General features: G+C 48.9%; 1 long non-coding RNA gene across 1 annotated transcript in view; it reads right to left on the bottom strand.

The window, feature by feature from the left end:
- LOC121665473 overlaps positions 1–15,273 on the bottom strand; it is a 92,014-nt gene that overhangs the window by 4,270 nt on the left and 72,471 nt on the right. Inside the window, exons 7-12 of the long non-coding RNA XR_006016370.1 lie at positions 8,198–8,304; positions 6,914–7,039; positions 6,489–6,573; positions 5,640–5,774; positions 1,835–1,964; positions 376–520 (exon numbers count right to left, since the gene is read on the bottom strand). This is a non-coding gene — a long non-coding RNA (uncharacterized LOC121665473). The remainder of the gene's footprint in view (positions 1–375; positions 521–1,834; positions 1,965–5,639; positions 5,775–6,488; positions 6,574–6,913; positions 7,040–8,197; positions 8,305–15,273) is intronic.

Genomic DNA, 15,273 nt, shown 5'->3' with positions numbered 1-15,273 from the left:
ATAAAACCCCAGTAAAAACATTCCACTTCTACATTGTGGTTCCCTGAATTAAGGGTTTACTGTGACCTGAGGCAGCAAGCAGGGTCAGAGGGGCCAGAAATGGAGGTGACCTCCTCAGAGATGTGGGGACTTCCCCAGCCCACAGTCCTCAGGCAGCATGAGACACAGGTGGCCATTTTAACCCAGAAAACAGTGTCTGTCCTCAAAAATCCCAGCCATGAGACTTTGCACTAAGGAGAATTTCTTCTCCATCGTGTTCAGATGAGATTTCAACATTTTCACTAAAGACTTGCTCCAAAAGTTAGGGCAACCCTGGTGTCTTGATGGGGTTCAGACAACACTTTTAGTTTAACTTGGTTAGAAAATGGAACTTACATGAAGTAATATGAGCCAGTCCTCAGCTGAGACTCCAAGTCAGTCCTTGGTGGGCTTCGAAGCATGGAAAACCTGAACAATAATCATTCAAAGCATGGAAAACCTGAACCATAATCATCACTGTTGGCTGGGATGCCAGTTCTGGCTGGGAAAGAAAAATGAACAGCTTTTGGATGACAAGGAACCCTATGGAAAAGCCAGTATTCTTGAGCAACCTACAATATTAGTACATACTAAAAAAATAGGAAAAAATTGCCATAAATAACGTGCTAACTACCACAGCAGAAATTCAGGGGGAGAGAGCCCAGACATGCCTGGAGAAGAAATATGTCAGGCAACTGTCTCCAAACCAACTGGGATGAGCTGGAAGAGGCCAAGCATCTCCTGCAGACGGGGAAAGAGCCCTTGCCAGAAGCTGCTCCCACGCACACGCACGGTGCTTCAGAGTCAGTGGGGAAACCTGTGAGCGAGAGCTCCTCACCCAGCAGCCAGGAGGAAACAGCACCACGTGTGTCCCATATGGCAGGAGAAACTGGGAAGAGTCTGGGCAAGCAGCTACAGCAGAGACTGAGGGAAGCAGACAACACATTTCATCGGGTTGCTCAGCTAAATGGTCACAGTAACTTCCACCTAATGTTCAAAACAACCTTAACTCTGCCCCTATTTCACACCCAGTAACCCCCTCTAGTAGCTGCTCTCCGTATTGTCCAACCTGATGGCATAACTCAGCAATTTCCTTTCAGGAATCAATGAGAACAAATGAAAATTTAATACATTCTCCAGACAACCCAACTCCTTTCTCTCCCCCATGGTAAATAAATAATGTGCTAGTCAAATGATGGATGGAGTGCTCAGAAACTGGTGGCCGAGTGCTATTAGGGGCCGGGGAAGATGGTGGAGATGTGGTCTAGCACAGGATGACGTGGTGGCCATGGGTGATTTCAGCACATAAAGAAACCAGGAGCGAGAGGGGAGGCACAGGGAAGTGTCTGGTTGATGCAGGAAGGGGGCATGGAGCAGGCTGGGCTGTCTTGTTAGGGCTTATACACAGGGCTTATTTGGTTTCTCCACATGACTAAATCCAAACCCTGGTGCTGTCAATGAGGAAAAAACCAAGTGAAAGTCCTTTTGTCTTCAGCCAGGTTTGGGTCAGGAGATTTGGCTGGATGAGGATGTGAGATTTTGGCTTATCTGGCAGCAAGTGGCTGGACAAGGCAGAGAATGGTCTGAGGGATCTTCAGCCAGCACAACAGAGGGACAACCGAATGCAGATGCACTGCATGTCTCTCAGAGCCAACAGGAAAGGTGGAAAAATGGAGCTAAAAACTAAGGAGGGGAGACCTGACTGCAACATCACCTGGACAGGAAAGAGGTAAAGTTTCTTACTTGCTCCCCAGGTTGGGTGACCTTTTACAACCTGCGTCCTGGAACACATGCTTGTCTAGGAATTGTATCTCACCTCAAATGAAATGTAGAGGTTTGCCTTTTCCCTTTGGGCTGTCAGATGTGTCCCTGGAGCTCCACAGAACATGGCCATGTGGAGTCAAGACAGGGCTGTTGGAGATGAAGCTGGGATGCACTAGCAGGACCTGCTGGAGAAACAACTGTCAACCTGCAGCTCCCAAAGTGTGTGGTGGACAGGACAGATGGTGGCTGCCAGGGACATTAACCTGGGGCAGATCTCCACATCTTCACCAGGACAGGACATTGCACTCATTAACTTGTAATAATCCACACCTTCAAGCCCAGGTTTGGAGCTCAGGTCTAGGAACCTGAGGGAGCAGTACTGACCTCATTTCTCACTGCAAGCCACTGAGCAAACACAACATCTGTACCTCCCAGAGGCCAGGTCCCAGGTGGTGTGTGTGGTCCTCCTCGCATCCCCCTCTCTTGCACCACACAGCTCTGGCTTCTGATCCCCTTGAACTTCAGGATGCACAAACAGTGCCTGCATTGCCTCGTCCCACAGCTGTGCTTATCTCCCAAGCCGACTGTGTACCTCCTTATCTCTGGGGAGAGCCTCTGTGTAAATATTGCTGTAAATTCTTTGGCTTCCCTTCCAAGTAGCGCTGTTCTTTAATGCCTTCCTTGTAAGACCTGCTTGCCCTACCCCAAGCCATTAGCTGTAACAGGACATTAATACGGAGGGGGTTTGGTATCTCTCAGGGATGTTGACCTCTTTCACTAGAAGCAAGGCACCCATTACAGAGCAATGATAAATCACAAGCCTTCCACTCCTTCCCCAGCAGGCACTTCTTTGCATGCATAAATACAAACAAGAGGCGCCCTCGCTCCCTGCATTAACTCAGGCAACACCCAAAAGCTTTGTCAAGCCTGGGGCCAGCTTGTCCCCTCAGGTCTCCCTCACCTCTGTGCATCCTCACAGAGCAAGGCACCCTCCAGCCTCTGGGTCCCAGTGTGGTCCTCCTTTGTGCAGGTCATAGCTACATCCATGTGTAGCTCCAGAATCAGTGAGCCAGAGCATCAACTCTTGAAACCATGGTGCTGCCAGAGACATCACAGATGTTCACACAGCACCAGGTGGACAGACACCCAGTGGGCCAGGGAAGGACAAAAATCATCACTGTTTTCCTTCACAGTGGGACAGCACCTCCCCATCACCTCTGCCAGCCAGGCTGTCTCAGAGCAGAGACTCTACCCAAAGCTTCCCAAAGAAGGCAGCATTTCTCCAGACAGCCCATTTTTTGTTATATTAAGGAGCTGTTGTGTTCAATGTTGAGCACGAGCTTTGCCCATTGAGCTGACCAAGCACAGAAGACACAGCAGGCCTCATGACCTGCACAGGGAGTGGGACACACTAACAGAAACCTTTGGATGTCACCAGAGCTGGGCTGCCACCATCCCTGTCCCCAAGCTCATAGAATCATAGAATATCCTGAATTGGAAGGGATCCACAAGGATCATCAAAGTGCAACTCCTGGCCCTCCACAGGACTACCTCAAGAATCACAAGCTCTACTCCACCTGAACCAACCTCAGACTCACAACTACAAGCCAGAAAAGAGTCTTACAGATACCAGGCCTCCAGAAATTTTCCTGACATTCTTTAACATGTTTTTCTACCGTGACAATCAGTTCTTAAAAACCTTCTTCCATTCCTCTCTTTTTTTTTTTTTTTTTTTTTTTTTGGCATAAAATCAAAAATACACTTGGAGACCTTGCTGGCTTGAACCTTCAGATTCAGACTTTGAGAGCTGACAACCCTGTTTTCACTATTGTTTTTTAAGCAAGGAGGAAAAAGAAGCACCAAGCACCAAAAGCAAGAAATTTGGCTGAAAATTGACATGTTCGGAGAAAAATTCTGCTCTGGCAGGAAAAAAAAAAAAAAAAATCAACATCTGTTTGTCAGAGAATTGCTTTTGACAGGAAACTATTGACCAGGTCTAACAAGCAGGGTTGGACCTGTTGGAGTAGGAGCATGGGTTTCCTCATCCATCCCGCAGTCTGTAGTGCAGGAGTGCTGAGTCCAGCCAGCTCCTGTCTGCATTAGCAGCCAATTTGCTCTCAGACCTTCATGGAGGAGCTGGAAAGCTGGAGAGCATCTGAGCCATGCACATCCTTGTTCAGGGTTGTGCTCCCGTGCAGCAGCTCTGATCGGGGAATGGAGTGTCTTCCTGGCATGCCCTCCTCTGCACTCATAAACAGCCTCTTGCAGCCACCTCTGCTCATCCTTTAATTACATTAAGGCAAGATTTCTGCTGAGCCCAGCACAAAGCTGGATGCCTGGTGGTGCGAGGAGAAGCAGGTGTTCCTCCTGGTCCTGGCTCTGCTCACTCCATCCTGGTGTTCTGCCTCAGTTTCCCTGGTTTGACAAGTGTTCCTCACCCTCACACAATGTTGCTGTGCTCTGCTTGCAGCTAAATATTAACCCACCCTCACAGCAAATTTTTTTGCTTAGTTTGAACAAACAAATTAAAAAGCCCCAAATTATCACCAGCTGATTCAGAGCAACAAGTCTGGTCAGAGCAGACTGAAGGGTTGGATCTAAACTGCTGGGAATGAATGAATCCCCTCCATTCCTGCACTGTGTCCAGGCACAGCTGTTTCCTCGGCAGTTGTTCTACTTTGGACTCTGGCTGCCGCATTTAAAACTTCTCTGCTTTTCCATGCTCACCTCCTTCCTGGCAGCTCAAGGGCTTTCGCTCCCTGGGGCTATCATTAATCGGTTGTGATTAGAGGTCAGCTATAACCCTTTCACAGCAGCCTCTTGACTTCACTCTCACCCTAGGGAATGCACTCAGGGACAGAGAAAGAAGCATGTTGAAATATGGCTTTTTTCCCCCCCTTCCTTACTGTAAAGCCCTCACTGTCATCAGAGTAAGGAGCTGTTCACACTTGTGACACAAAGCCAGGAAATCAAGGCTCTCTTACTCCAGACTCTGCAGCTGGTTAATGACCTTGGGCAAAGGGCTCCATTTCTCTGTGCCTTAGTTTTCAGTGATACTTTAAAAAAAAAAAATGGGGGAAGAGAAGGATTGTATTTCTAATAAGGGCACTGGCTCCAAAGATGAGACCTAGAGGGCAAAGTCTGACTGTGACACCATTAGCAAGCCATGTCACCAGCTCTTGGTAGCAGAGAGAGTTTCCAAGGAAGGTGCTTTCCAGCCTAAATGAAATGGGAAGGCACAGGCTGAAGGTGAGAGCTGGGCTGGGCAAGGCTCATCAGCCCTGCACCAAACATGGTGGTCACTGAACCACACAGAAAATGGGGTGGGGACAATGGGAATTCACTGTAGGATCAAGCTCCATCTAAGTCACTTTTTACAGGAGCATACATGTGCAACATGGGCAGATCACAACAGCCTTTTTGCAGTCCAAGCAGCCCTGTAGGGGCAAACATGACTTCAATTATGTGTGATAAAGGCCGTCTGGTATGGTGGGATCTGCTCTCAACCTGCGGCTGCCTGACCATGAAACCTGTTTGCTCCCAGTACATTTCCATTCCCTGTCCCACCTGGAGCAATTTAGCAGAGGAAGATCTCTCTCCCAAGGAGCAACACAACAAGACCCAGGCTTCAGTAAGGCATTAATGCCATATAAATAACCATGGAGCCATCAGAGGTGCAAATCCGCTTTGCTGTTCTACGTGATAACACCCTTATAAAGGGACAGCTCATTTGGCAGGTTATTCCCTGCCAGGATGAAGGGAATGATAAGGACATCGGCTAACCTGCTGGTAAATGATGGGAGGTGGATTCCACACAAGCCCATAAAATTAATCCCTACAGATCAATCTTTCCTCACCTATTTTTCTGCAATTGCCTGGCAGGCAAAAATATGCACAAGTGATGATGAGGTATATCCAATCTTCTCCTAGTAGGATATGGGTTTCCATTCAAGCCCAAGACTTCAGGATGTCCATAAAGGCAACTCTCCAGCCTAGTGTAAAAGAGAGCCTTTAGCATCTCATTATGCAGAGGGGTAAATTATGCCATAGTAAGTCATCAATTCTTCTCGTCTCTACTGGACAAGGATGGCTGAGAGGACCTGGCAGTGAGGACCATGTTGGGAAGGATGAGAAAAAGAAGCCAGTCAGAGACATTGGTTTAGGACATGCTGTCTGCCTCTGTGGCTTTCTCAGCTGTGGCCCCAAAAACCATCAAAGCATGCTGCTGCCAGGTCACAGCATGAGGATGCAGCAAGAGTGACATTGTCATACACATACAGGTGTGATGTCACCTATATATATGTTCAGCTGTCCAGACAGATCTTTAGTGGGTAAAAACTTGTAGGTTTTAGACCAAACCCATGGAAAACTGGACCTTTATCAGGAGCTTTGTTCCTGCTGGACATTTAAAATGGCGCCACTGAGCGGGAGCCATCACCATTCCCACTGAGGGATGAGTGAAACAGCAGGTACAACTGGGGCCACGTAACAGAGCTGGGAAATTATGTCCTGAGTTACACAGAACATTCAAATCCTTTTTATGTGGACACCTCTGAGTGCTGCTGCAGGCAGCAGAGGAGCTCAGAAGCAGGGTTAGCAGTGGGTAGGAATGCCACTTGATCCAAGCACAAGTGCAAGGACTTTAAAGATGAATTTGTACCTGGGACAAGTTCACATTGGCTTCAGAAAAATATCAGGCGTGGTACCTGCCAGAGCCAGGGATCCTCTTCAAGAGATGGGGAAGCCTTCAGCATGCAGTCAAGCAGAACACTCCTTCTAGAGGTATTAAAGCTGTAAATAAATTAATTCACATGTCACTGGTGGCTGAGAAGTTTGGGGAGAGAGTCAGGGATCAAGTGGCATAGGCACAACATGGGGCAGAGCCAGGATGGCTCTGGATCCTGGAAGTCTCCCCTCCTCCTTCTCAAAAGGAGCAGAGAAAGGAGGGACTGTGGCAGGCAGCACAATGGCTGAGGACCAGGCAGAAGAGCCCCATGAAGGGGATAAGAAAAAGGCCAGAGGGGACTAAAGTGGACAAGGAGTGAATAAAAGGTGCTTGGACAGGCTGGGAAAGGGAGGCTGGTTGCAAACCACACCTGGAAAGCCAGACCAGCCCAGGTTAAACTCTTACCACTCACACAGTTTTCCATGGAGATATACTCCCAGTTGCTGAAGTCAGAGACTATGGGTTGTAGGAAGCATCCCACAGATTTCAGAGGTTTCTTGGCTATAGCTCTGCTCAACAATACCTGTTTTGCTGGAAGAAAAAAGCACAAAAAGCAAAGGCTGCTGCATGTTCTTTCCCAGTAGCATGCAAGTATTCAGCCATCTGTAAACATCTGGAAGCTGGTGGAGTTCAGCACTAGATGTACTTTCCCAAAAGAAGAGGACAAAAGTGACATGGTTTTGTGAAAAATGAGGGCATTTATAATGAGATCCTTCTGGGAATCATTGGAACTGGGACCCCCTGGAAGCTCTTGACTGGGTTAACTCCTGTTGAAATGAGAACATCCGTGAACAAGGGCCACAGGGACCCAAACAAACAGAACTGCAAAACTCTGTGCCCACCAGCCAGAATTTGGGCTATTTAATAAAAAGTTGCTATTCTGGCCACATCAAGTCCACTTACCTTTCTGGCCTGGAGACATGACTTGAGCAGGTCCTCTCACAGAGGCCACACATGGACAAGTCCTGGAGGTTGACACAGCCCCTGGATCAATTTTGAACCTGGAGGGGGACTTCAACCTCAAAGCAGCACATTTGGGTCACCTCTCCTGCTTACACTGGTACCAGTTCCTTGGCCCTGGAAAGTTAGACCCACTCTGTGTCAGACCTCAGCTTTCCAGAGCCAGGTTTGAACACTTCAGTCCCTGGAGCCTCGCCTGAGCTGTCAACGCAGTGAGGGGGAAGGAGAAATGTACTGTCAGGAAATGTAATCTCTGAAAAGTGCAGAAATCCAACTATGGGAGGATTTACAGGAGTTCAAAACTAAGGGACGCCAGGAAAGACAGCTAAATAAACACATAGATCATGCATCTTGAAAGCTGATGTCAAGATCGTAAAAAATCAACTCGATTATAGGAGCAGACAGGTGGCGATTGGTGCAACCACTACGCGTCGTGTCCTGGAGCCTCTGGCTGGCCCTGTCCACTGGAAAGAGCACTCAGCAGATGTTTTCCTGATTATAAATGCTGTATAATTTATAATCCACAGCTTTGCACTTAAAACGATCCTGAAGCTGTGGGGAGGCCAAGGGGTAGAGAGGCCAAATCCCTCCCGTCCATTAATGCAACCAGGCCCCATCACTACCCAGTAACATGGAGAACAGGCTGCTCCCGTGATGTGTTAGGGACTGGGTGCTCTCAGCAACAAGTATGGGGGACCTTAGAACGTCAGTTTGATGCCATCGAGTTACCTGCTTTTGCATCCTGCTCCAGAGCCACCATGAATATCCACCATGTGACAGCAGCAGAGGTGTATTGCTGCTGGGAAGAGAAGTCCCTCTCGATGCTATGCCAGGCTCTGCAAAAGGCAATCAAGCTCTTTTCATCCTTTTCTCTCTCTTCAGAAGTTGTCTGAGTCTTGCCAAGATGTCCATGAGAAATTTGCAAGTGTTATGTCTCATATCACTCAGAATTTGCAGAGCAGCACCTTGAAATGGAAAATCCAGCACTTCCTCCCCCTTTAGAAAAATCACATCTAGGGGCCCACGGGGGAAAACAACGAGCTATAAAAGTGTTCTGAACATCTCTTCTCATCTTGGCACAAAACACTGCTCTGGGCTTTGCCAGCAAAGGAAATTGAGCACCTCGAATGCCTGGTTTGAGACGATAAACAGACTTGCTCCCAGCCAGCTGAAATTTCTCCAGTGATCCCTATGGCCTGATGTTCCTGGGCAGATCTCAGTGCCCCCCTTTACCAACGGCTGAAACCACATACCCTGGGCTGGGCACCCAGACTGACACTGGGATGTCAACTGCAGAGCCACGGGACATGCTCCCTGCTGGGACATGGAGGAGCACAGCCTGATGGAAGGATGTCCACCCAAGGGCCAGAAGAGCTGATGGGGTCTTGCCCAGAGCTGCCTCAGGTGGTTTCAGGCTCATGTGTGAGCAAGAGAAGACTTTTTGGGACAACAGCTGGCTCCCAAGTTACAAAGTGTTACTGCAGCTGAGCTGACAAACCCTCTGTGGGCTAGAGGGACTCCCCAGCTCAACTCCCTGCTAACCCAGCACTCCCTGCTCATATGGCCACATTCCCATGGGGAGAAAGTGGAGCAGATGCAGACAGCACGTCCTGGCTTGCAGCACTGTCCTTCCCAAAGGAGATCCCACTGAGGCTGGGAAAGACGCTGGAAACACGCCGAGGGCCAGGGAAAGGCTGCCCGCCCACGTGGGGCTCAGCCCGAGCCCCCCAGCCGGGCTCCCCTGCTGCCGGCAGCCCAAGCCAGCAGTCTCTGACCCCCCTCTAGTGGCTATAAAACATAGCCAAGTTCACGAACCCGCCGCCACAGCCACCTGCTCTGAGCGCCAAGCAGGCTCTGGGTGCTGGCACCCCGGGCTGGGGGGCAACTGGCCCCGGCAAGGCGAGGGCAAGGCTCTGGACCAGGAGAGCGATGGGATGCCCAGCTCAGTTCCATCTCCCAGCCCAAACCCACCCTCCAGCCCCGCTGCGGGGAGGATGCTGAGACATGGAGAGAAGGTGGTGCCAGGGCTATATTCCATCCTATGCCCTCCATTTATTAATAAATAAAGAAATAATAATATAAAAGCAAAGATCCCCCTCCAAGTCCCCACAGAGTGGTGGAAGAGGCCACCAGAGGCAATCTCCCTCCACACTGTAGAGCAAGGCTCTGCCCTTGCTCTGGAGCACAGGACACACCTGAGGGGAGCAGACACACCTGAGGGCTACCTGCACAGCAAGGCTGGGAGCAACCGTGCCCCTGCTCCACCCCAGAGGCACAGACTTCACCAGGGACAGATTTTCAGCCACTGTCAGCTGGGACAGGACAAGGAACCAGGAAGCACTTCCTTGCTGCAAGGCCCAGAGGAGATCCCACTCCCTGATCCTGAAAGGATGAGAGTTGGAGATGTAACCCTCTCATGGGAAAGCAGCAGCCCTAAGGCAACACAGCACAGAGGCAACAGCATCCCCTGAGAGCTTCTTCCTCCAGCCCCAAGGAGAAAACAGGGGAACCAGGGCGGGTTTGGAGGAGGATTTAGGTGGCAACAGGCACAGCCTCACCAGCAGGGTTGATAAGAGCATCTCTGCAGGGCTGGGATCCCAAATCCCAAAGGCTTTCCTGCTACAGCAGGCACGCATCCACATACATCCTCCCAAAGAGGCCCATGGTCTCTGTACCCCTCCAGCCCTCCTCAAGTTCACATTGAGACAGTGCCATGAACATTGAATCACAAAATAATTGTTATAATAAGTGCTGTAAAACATGCTGGTGCTTTTTAGCTTCCCAAGGAAAGTGGCTTATGCAATTACACCGTAGGCTTGTGTGTTTCAATTGCTTTGGAACCTGTCAGCTAATTTTAACCCCATTTAGCAGAGACAGAAATCTCAGAGAGTTTTAGTTTCACTAGGCTGTCAGCTAAAGGACAGACACCTTCTTAGTGTCCTCCCTTGAGCAAGGGCTGCAGTGTGAGCTCAGCCTCTTACCAGACACCAGAGACTCCCCGTGACCTTAACAAGCAAACCGGTGCAGGAAAGGGGGGATACAAGAGCTCCCATCCCTCGCCCAATCTCATGACAAACCTGTGGAAAAGCTGCCTTTCCACCTGCCTCAACTCTAACCATTAAACCCCATCACATTTCATTTTTCTCTGGGAAGCTTAGTTCTTTTCATCCTACGTTTTTGATAAACTAAAAAAGTACAGTTTCCTTTGGCTAGTGATTACCATCAAACACCATTAAAAGAAAAACTTGAGAAGGCTTTTCACCAGAATTTAAGATGTTCTTTTTCCTCTTTTTTTCCCCCTCTTTGTAATTGCTCACTAGGGAAGGGCAAGAGAATGAACTGAGCATTTTTGGGCAAAAGTGACAAAAACTGTGATGAAATATAAGGCAATCCAGTCACATTTGGATGGAAGAAATGTTCTACCAGCTACAGAGTGTTGCCACCTGCCAAACATCTGACCTTGAAAGATCGGGCCAGGTTTAGTATGCGTGGTACAGACAGGGTTTTAATACAAGAGTTTCAGCTATATATAGGAACTCATCCATTTTCATTCTTTAAAACAAAATGCAGAAGAAAAGCCTTGGTGGAGCCCGGGTGTTTGATAGCCAGTGTACCCCGGCAGCACTGAGAGGCTGACAATGCAGGAGAGCCCAAAGGAAGGAGCCTGGGAAACCTCTCCAGGGGACATGGTGTGAGACCATGGTTAGTGGTCAGCTCTCAAAACGATCTGCTTGTGTTTGGCTGGGGCTGTCAAGATGAAATTAATCTTGCCTGGGCAGTCAAAGTTTGGATCTACCTTCGCTAGCCTCTAATGAAAAATGCATAGTGGCAAGCATTGGAAAATCCCTGACACTCAGCACCAGAGGGTACATTTAAGTAATTTTATGAATATAGATCAATAAAACTAATGCACTTACAGCTGCTGTGTGAAGCATTCAAGCTAGAATAAAAGTCATCTTGTATTACAAAGCCCTGTATTAATTCCTTGCACCTATTGTTTTACATATTCAATTAATCTTAGTTGGCAGAGAGCAACTCATACACGGTATTAAAAGCACAAGGCACATGAGGCTGTATCAGAGAGCCCAGACATCTTCATAATCAGGAGTGAGCTTGGAGGAAGGTGCCCCTACAAGAGCCCACTGCCTGCAGGCTGGAGGATAAGACATCAGGTGGACTGGAGACATGAGAGGAAGTCTATGGCCATGCTGGGACTTCCAAATCCCTCTGTGTGTGGTGTCCAGGACAGCACATGTCTCTGGGGACTTGTTCAGAGAGGGATCTCGAAGCACCAGGAACTGCAGGAAGAAACACCTTCACAACTTAGGTGGGGATGGAATTAAGACCTGGAGCACTGGTCACTACAAGACCCGGCCATTTGCCTGTGATTCACTTCCAGTACCAGCCAGAGGAGCAGAGGAGGTGTGAGATAATCCATAAGGTTGGACTAAGAGCCTTTCTCAGCCTTTGTGGGGCTGGTTTGCCAAAATCTCTCAAATGCCAGCACATCTCACTTAGCTGCAGGGAAAAGCTATTCATTGAACAGCTATTTTAGGGATCTCCTCAGGGAATTTGGAACAGGAATCTGTTGGACATGATAAACCATTACATTAGAGGTCCAGACCATCAAACCAGTTAGTCTAAAAGCTGTCAGCCTGGACTTGCCAGCCTCTGCATTTTCAAAACCATACTTTGTGTGGACCCAAAAGCACTTCACACCACATGAATGTTGGTATTCGAGTGCCCCACACTGCTGTGAACCCAGACCAGCCTGAGAGCTGGGCAATCAAATCCAGCCATGTCTTTGGAAAGGTTAGCTCTCAGCTGGTAACTGAGGGAAGAAGAGGCAAAGAGTTCTCTAATATCTCCCATGAGGCTACAAAGGTTTGGAGGTCTTGACTCCAGCCACACTGCCAGTCCCCTCTCAACAGAGGTACTCCAGCAAAACACCCAGCCCCAACTCATCCACCTCTGACTGTTCAGAGCATCCCCTCTGGAGGCTTTGACCAGCTCTCCAGAGGAGGAAACAGTCAGACATGTCAGGTATGTCACTGCTCTCCCCACTGCCACCACACAATTACCAAAATGGTGTCTGGGTCTCTTTCTCCAGCAAGGGTCATAACCTTTGCCAACACTGTGGCCATTGTGACATTCATTAAGCTGACAGTGCTTAACACACTGCTTGCTGTGATGAATCTGGTGTTGGAGGGCTGCTCTGTTCTGTCACTGGGCAAGAAAGAGAATGCCCTTCAAGGTGGCACTGCTGGCCCACCCTCACAGCTGCTCACCATGTATCACTCCTGACTCACCCAGCATTTTACAAACCAGCCCTGGACTGTTGACCAAAATGACAGCACACTCTACATTGGGAGCAAAACCTACTCAGTGCCTTCAGAAAAGCCCTGTACCTCAATCTTAAAAGACAAAGGAATGGTTAAAAAAATACCCAAAGAAAGCCCACTGAAAGCACAGCATCCAGTGTGATCCAGCAGACAGAGAGCACCATTGATAGAGATCTATGCGAGCCTATTAATAACACAATGCTAGGCTCGCATCTGGACTCATTTCACTTGTATATTAATCATGTACGTTCCATATAATAAGCCCTGTGTGTTGCCACAAGGTAGGACACCCTTATTCCCACATGGCAGGTTTAATGACTTTGCAAGGCTAATAAAGCCCTGCTTTCTGAAAGGATGCTGGAGTTGGGTCCCTACCAAAGTGAGGTTCTCAGAAGGTAATAAAACACCAAGGAGATGCTATCTAGTGGATTTGGAGCATTTCACTCCCTTGAAAGTCAGGTCGACAGCTGATTTAAAGTTTCCAGCTGGGTCATACAAAAGTCAACAGCGGCTGCATCCAGCCAGGTTCAGAGTTTGAATATTTATGGTGTCAATCTGAAATCCAGATAACCACAAATAATCCAAACCCATTAACTCCCCCCTTATCCAGAGAAGAAAGCTCTCTGGACGTTAATGCCCATATTTCTGGGGCTACCACGGGATCATGGGCAGAAGGCTGTTCTTTCTGTTTCTTTTTTTTTTTTCTTATTATTCTTTTTTTTTTCCCCTAACTGAAGGTTATGATGCAGTGATGGCGGTGTGTCAGGCAGTTCCCGCCAGATCCACCTGCTTTCCAGGAAAGCTGGAGTGGGCATCACGTGAGTGGAGCTGTTTGGAAGCACTGTGACTCTTGCATCCAGGTCAAGTCCAGTCCACCAGGGAATAGCCTGATAAATTGCCATCATCACTGCACTGCAGGGCAGGAGTGCAAGGTAATGATCCCTGCTCGCACGCTGGCCAGGGAGCTGCCCAGCACAGCCATGGGAGGAGGCACGCACATCTCCCAAGGAATGCTGCCCAGGAAGCACTCTCACCCAGGAGATGGAGCAATCCTGCTCCTTTGTCCTGCAGAAATTGGTCTGAGTGTCAGGGCATGCTCCCCTCCAGGGCTCCGCAGACATAGATCCCTGCGCCCCAGGGCTGGGCCCAGCACAGTGATGGGGTACTGCATCCCATCATGGGCAGAGCAGCTTCCCAAGGGAGGCCTAGAGGTGATGTGGGGCAGCAGGAGATGCCAAGGAAAAAGGAAAAGAAAAAAAAGAACAGACAAAATGTCAAAAATAGAGGCTGCTCGCTTGGATTATCTGAGCCTGAGCAGGGCTGGCATCCCGGCAGAAGGACTTGCTGAACGGAGCTATAGAGGGAGCAGAGAACTCCTTCCCTACCCACCCACCAGCTGGATCAAGCTGAGGAATTATATTACAGTGACACACCAGCCCTTGGGGGAGGCCATGCCTGAAGCACGGTACAGATCCTTCTGCAGACATCCCACAGAACACAGAATACTCCAGCGGGTTAGAACAAGGGTGTCATGAACAGGAATCTGCTGCAATACCCCAGACAGGAGCCATCATCCTGGGAGATCTTGGCACACTGCCTCTGGCCTCTCGGCAAAAGCTCCTGAAGAAATCAATCTCAGAGCTTTCAGTGGTGGTTTTGCATCTCTGTTGGCAACTTGGATCCACAATGTCAGCTGTTAACCCCATCTTTATGGCTTCTCCCTTGCACAAAGGCTTGGAAGAAAGTCTTTCTTTAAAGGGAAAAGAAGTGCTGCTGGTTATCTGGTGTGCTCAGGAGACCTTTGTGGGTAGGTATGCGCAAGCCCAGGAACTGGGAGCAAGCACCTGGAGCAACATACAGAGCATGTAGGAGCAGCAGCATTCCAGATTTTGACACGGCCACTACAGGGACAGCCCCACACAGATGTGTGTTGGAACAGATCTGCAACAGAGCTGCTGGTGCTTGCCAGAGCCATGAGCAGTCCAAGGCATTTGCCAAGTCCTGGGACTTGCTACAACAAGGTTGTGGATATGGCAAGCCAAAGGAATCAGTGGGATGCTGGCAAGGAGGGCAGAGCAACTTTAGATAAGAGCAGAACCAGAGTGAACTCAACAGATTATTCTGGCAAATATCTGTCCAGAAATACGCCCCTAAAGACTAGGCTGAGTTTTTCCTCAGCTGCTGGAGAAGAGTTAGTGCTCCTTGGTGGGTTTTAGGAGGATTAGTACAAGTATTAGAGTTAAAAATAGTTTTGTAACTGTCTTCATGGACATAGAGGAACATGCCTAAATATAACATTAATTTCCATATGTCATCCAAATGGCTGCTTAATAAAAGCAGGGACTGAAACAACATGACGTGCATTTTTCCCATCAACTCACGTGGGCTCCAGAGTGCATCCTATCGCACAAACAAAGCAGCTCCTGTTGGAGCTCCATCAGATGCTGTGGGCTGGAAACATTT

The sequence above is a fragment of the Corvus kubaryi genome, unplaced genomic scaffold, assembly GCF_017639235.1.
Source record: "Corvus kubaryi isolate FWS band 111438036 unplaced genomic scaffold, C.kubaryi_AGA036_p1.0 37334, whole genome shotgun sequence".
In the NCBI taxonomy this organism is placed as follows: Eukaryota; Metazoa; Chordata; class Aves; order Passeriformes; family Corvidae; genus Corvus; species Corvus kubaryi.
Note: the sequence above shows the minus strand (reverse complement) of the source record. Positions and strands in the feature narration are given on the sequence as shown.